This window comes from Aulostomus chinensis, chromosome 1 (genome assembly GCF_037954235.1).
Source record: "Aulostomus chinensis isolate RoL2024-O1b breed Wild chromosome 1, RoL_Achi_v1.0, whole genome shotgun sequence".
Classification (NCBI taxonomy): Eukaryota; Metazoa; Chordata; class Actinopteri; order Syngnathiformes; family Aulostomidae; genus Aulostomus; species Aulostomus chinensis.
The window spans coordinates 42821498-42827613 of NC_141320.1; the positions used below are offsets into that span (position 1 = coordinate 42821498).

Consider the following 6116-nt stretch of genomic DNA (forward strand, 5'->3'; position numbering starts at 1 on the left):
CACTTCACTGTCAGCATTATTTTGAGATTAGTATCAACTCTCACTACATTATTGCCACCTCATTTTGAGGAACGTAGCAGCTGTCACCACATCACTGATGCATCATTTTCAGGATCGTAGCAACTCTCACGACATTACTGTAGCATCATTTATTAGGTAAGTAGCAACTCTCACCACATCACTGTCAGCATCATTTTGAGATTAGTATCAACTCTCACTGCATTATTGCCACCTCATTTTGAGGATCGTAGCAGCTCTCACCACATCACTGTCGCATCATTCTGAGGATAGTCGCAAATCTCGCGACATCACTGTCGCATCATTTTGAGATTCGTAGCAACTCGCATTACATCACTGTAGCATCATTTTGAGGTTCGTTGCAACTCTCACCACATCACTGTAGCATCATTTCTTAGGTAAGTAGCAACTCTCATTACATCACTTTAGCATGATTTTGAAATTACTATGAACTCTCACCACATCACTGTAGCATCATTTGGACATTTTTAGCAACTCTCATTACATCACTGTCGCATCATTTTGAGTTTAGTATCAACTCTCACTACATCACTGTAGCATCATTTTGAGATTAGTATCAACTCTCCCTACATCACTGTAGCATCATTTTGAGGTTCGTAGCAACTCTCCATACATCATTGTCGCATCATATTGAGGATAGTCGCAACTCTCACGACATTCCTGTAGCATCATTTTGAGATTCGTAGCAACTCTCACTACATCACTGTCGCATCATTTTGACATTTGTAGCAACTCTCATTTCATCACTGTAGCATCATTTCTTAGGTTAGTAGCAACTCCCATGACATCACTGTAGCATCATTTTGAGGTTTGTAGCAACTCTCATGACATCACTTTAGCATGATTTTGAAATTACTATCAACTCTCCCGACAACACTGTCAGCATAATTTCTTAGGTTAGTAGCAACTGTCATAACATCACTGTAGCATCATTTTGAGGTTCGTAGCAACTCTCAATACATCATTGTCCCACATATTGAGGATAGTCGCAACTCTCACGACATTACTGTAGCATCATTTATTAGGTAAGTAGCAACTCTCACCACATCACTGTAGCATCATTTCTTAGGTATGTAGCAACTCTCATTACATCACTTTAGCGTGATTTTGAAATTACTATCAACCCTCACCACATCACTGTCAGCATCATTTTGAGATTAGTATCAACTCTCACTACATTATTGCCACCTCATTTTGAGGATCGTAGCAGCTTTCACCACATCACTGTCGCATCATTTTGAGGATCGGAGCAACTCTCACTACATCACTGTCGCATCATTTTGAGGACAGTCGCAAATCTCGCGACATCACTGTCGCATCATTTTGAGATTCGTAGCAACTCTCATTACATCACTGTTACATCATTTTGAGGTTTGTAGCAACTCTCACTACATTACTGGAAGCATCAATTTGAGCATCGTAGCAACTCTGCCGACATCACTGTAGCATCATTTCTTCGGTTTTAAGCAACTCTCATGACATCACTTTAGCATGATTTTGAAATTACTATCAACTCTCACCACAACACTGTCAGCATAATTTCTTAGGTTAGTAGCAACTGTCATAACATCACTGTAGCATCATTTTTAGGATTATAGCAACTCTCACCACATCACTGTCAGCATCATTTTGAGATTAGTATCAACTCTCCCTACATCACTGTAGCATCATTTTGAGGTTCGTAGCAACTCTCCATACATCATTGTCGCATCATATTGAGGATAGTCGCAATTCTCACGACATTCCTGTAGCATCATTTTGAGATTCGTAGCAACTCTCACTACATCACTGACGCATCATTTTGACATTTGTAGCAACTCTCATTTCATCACTGTAGCATCATTTCTTAGGTTAGTAGCAACTCCCATGACATCACTTTAGCATGATTTTTAAATTACTATCAACTCTCCCGACAACACTGTCAGCATAATTTCTTAGGTTAGTAGCAACTGTCATAACATCACTGTAGCATCATTTTGAGGTTCGTAGCAACTCTCAATACATCATTGTCGCATCATATTGAGGATAGTCGCAACTCTCACGACATTACTGTCGCATCATTTATTAGGCATGTAGCAACTCTCACCACATCACTGTTGCATCATTTCTTAGGTATGTAGCAACTCTCATTACATCACTTTAGCGTGATTTTGAAATTACTATCAACTCTCACCACATCACTGTCAGCATCATTTTTAGATTCGTATCAACTCTCACGACATCACTGTCACCTCATTTTGAGGATAGTAGCAACTCTCACCACATCACTGTAGCATCATTTTGAGGATCGTAGCAACTCTCATTACATCACTGTAGCATCATTTTGCGGTTCGTAGCAACTCTCACGACACCACTTTAGCATTATTTTGAAATTAGTATCAACTCTCACCACATCACTGTAGCATCACTTCTTAGGTTTGTCGCAACTCTCATTACATCACTTTAGCATCATTTTGAGGTTCGTAGCAACTCTCAACACGTCACTGTAGCATCATTTATTAGGTAAGTAGCAACTCTCACCACAGCACTGTCGCATCATTTGGACATTTTTAGCAACTCTCATTACATCACTGTAGCATCATTTTGAGGATAGTAGCAACTCTCATTTCATCACTGTAGCATCATTTCTTAGGTTAGTAGTAACTCGCATTACATCACTGTAGCATCATTTCTTAGGTAAGTAGCAACTCTCATAACATCACTGTAGCATCATTTCTTAGGTAAGTAGCAACTCTCATTACATCACTTTAGCATGATTTTGAAATTACTATGAACTCTCACCACATCACTGTAGCATCATTTGGACATTTTTAGCAACTCTCATTACATCACTGTCGCATCATTTTGAGGATAGTCGCAACTCTCACGAACATTATTGGAGCATCATTTTGAGATTCCTAGCAACTCTCATTACATCACTGTAGCATCATTTTGAGGTTCGTGTCAACTCTCATTACATCACTGTAGCATCATTTTCAGGTTTGTAGCAACTCTCACTACATTACTGGAAGCATCAATTTGAGCATCGTAGCAACTCTCATTACATCACTGTAGCATCATTTTGAGGTTCGTAGCAACTCTCACCACATCACTGTAGCATCATTTCTTAGGTAAGTAGCAACTCTCATTACATCACTTTAGCATGATTTTGAAATTACTATGAACTCTCACCAAATCACTGTAGCATCATTTGGACATTTTTAGCAACTCTCATTACATCACTGTCGCATCATTTTGAGGATAGTCGCAACTTTCACGAACATTACTGGAGCATCATTTTGAGATTCCTAGCAACGCTCATTACATCACTGTAGCATCATTTTGAGGTTCGTATCAACTCTCATTACATCACTGTAGCATCATTTTGAGGTTCGTAGCAACACTCATTACATCACTGTAGCATCATTTCTTAGGTAGATAGCAACTCTCATGACATCACTGTAGCATCATTTTGAGATTCGTAGCAACTCTCATTACATCACTGTAGCATCATTTTGAGGTTCGTAGCAACTCTCACCACATCACTGTAGCATCATTTCTTAGGTAATAGCAACTCTCATTACATCACTGTAGCATCATTTTGCGGTTCGTAGCAACTCTCACTACACCACTGTAGCATTATTTTGAATTTAGTATCAACTCTCACCACATCACTGTAGCATCACTTCTTAGGTAAGTAGCAACTCCAATTACATCACTTTAGCGTGATTTTGAAATTACTATCAACTCTCACCACATCAGTGTCAGCATTATTTTGAGATTTGTATCATCTCTCACGACATCACTGTCACCTCATTTTGAGGATAGTAGCAACTCTCACCACATCACTGTAGCATCATTTTGAGGATCGTAGCAACTCTCACTACATCACTGTCGCATCATTTTGACATTTGTAGCAACTCTCATTTCATCACTGTAGCATGATTTTGAAATGACGATCAACTGTCACCACATCACTGTAGCATCATTTCTTAGGTTTGTAGCAAATCTCATAACAGCACTGTAGCATCATTTTCTGATTCGAAGTAACTCTCATTACATCACTGTAGCATCATTTTGAGGTTCGTAGCAACTCTCACCACATCACTGTAGCATCATTTCTTAGGTAAGTAGCAACTATCATTACATCACTTTAGCATGATTTTGAAATTACTATCAACTCTCACCACATCACTGCAACATCATTTCTTCGGTTTGTAGCAACTCTCATTCCATCACTCTAGCATCATTTGGACATTTGTAGCAACTCTCATTACATCACTGTAGCATCATTTCTTAGGTTTGTAGCAACTCTCACCACATCACTGTAGCATCATTTGTTTGGTTAGAAGCAACTCTCATGACATCACTTTAGCATGATTTTGAAATTACTATCAACTCTCACCACAACACTGTCAGCATAATTTCTTAGGTTAGTAGCAACTGTCATAACATCACTGTAGCATCATTTTGAGGATTGTAGCAACTCTCACCACATCACTGTAAGCATCATTTTGAGATTAGTATCAACTCTCCCTACATCACTGTAGCATCATTTTGAGGTTCATAGCAACTCTCCATACATCATTGTCGCATCATATTGAGGATCGTAGCAACTCTCACTACATCACTGTCGCATCATTTTAAGGATAGTCGCAACTCTCACGACATTACTGTAGCATCATTTTGAGATTCGTAGCAACTCTCATTACATCACTTTAGCGTGATTTTGAAATTACTATCAACTCTCACTACATCACTGTCGCATCTTTTTTTCCATTTGTAGGTTAGTAGCAACTCCCATGACATCACTGCAGCATCATTTTGAGGTTTGTAGCAACTCTCACGACATTACTGGAAGCATCAGTTTGAGGTTCGTAGCAACTCTCACCACATCACTGTTGCATCATTTCTTTGGTTAGAAGCAACTCTCATGACATCACTTTAGCATGATTTTGAGATTAGTAGCAACTCTCACTACATTACTGTCGCATCATTTCGTAGGTTAGTAGCAACTCTCATTACAACACTTTCGCATAATTTTTAGATTCGTAGAAACTCTCACCACATCACTGTGGCATCATTTGGACATTTTTAGCAACTCTCACTACACCACTGTAGCATTATTTTGAATTTAGTATCAACTCTCACCACATCACTGTAGCATCACTTCTTAGGTAAGTAGCAACTCCAATTACATCACTTTAGCGTGATTTTGAAATTACTATCAACTCTCACCACATCAGTGTCAGCATTATTTTGAGATTTGTATCATCTCTCACGACATCACTGTCACCTCATTTTGAGGATAGTAGCAACTCTCACCACATCACTGTAGCATCATTTTGAGGATCGTAGCAACTCTCACTACATCACTGTCGCATCATTTTGACATTTGTAGCAACTCTCATTTCATCACTGTAGCATGATTTTGAAATGACGATCAACTGTCACCACATCACTGTAGCATCATTTCTTAGGTTTGTAGCAAATCTCATAACAGCACTGTAGCATCATTTTCTGATTCGAAGTAACTCTCATTACATCACTGTAGCATCATTTTGAGGTTCGTAGCAACTCTCACCACATCACTGTAGCATCATTTCTTAGGTAAGTAGCAACTATCATTACATCACTTTAGCATGATTTTGAAATTACTATCAACTCTCACCACATCACTGCAACATCATTTCTTCGGTTTGTAGCAACTCTCATTCCATCACTCTAGCATCATTTGGACATTTGTAGCAACTCTCATTACATCACTGTAGCATCATTTCTTAGGTTTGTAGCAACTCTCACCACATCACTGTAGCATCATTTGTTTGGTTAGAAGCAACTCTCATGACATCACTTTAGCATGATTTTGAAATTACTATCAACTCTCACCACAACACTGTCAGCATAATTTCTTAGGTTAGTAGCAACTGTCATAACATCACTGTAGCATCATTTTGAGGATTGTAGCAACTCTCACCACATCACTGTAAGCATCATTTTGAGATTAGTATCAACTCTCCCTACATCACTGTAGCATCATTTTGAGGTTCATAGCAACTCTCCATACATCATTGTCGCATCATATTGAGGATCGTAGC

General features: G+C 38.8%; 1 long non-coding RNA gene across 1 annotated transcript; it reads left to right on the forward strand.

Moving 5' to 3' along the window:
* Positions 1-2316: 2316 nt before the first annotated feature.
* Positions 2317-2700, forward strand: LOC147271731 (uncharacterized). Its single transcript, XR_015115992.1, has 3 exons — positions 2317-2367; positions 2486-2541; positions 2659-2700. It is a non-coding gene; the product is annotated as an uncharacterized LOC147271731 (long non-coding RNA).
* Positions 2701-6116: the final 3416 nt, after the last annotated feature.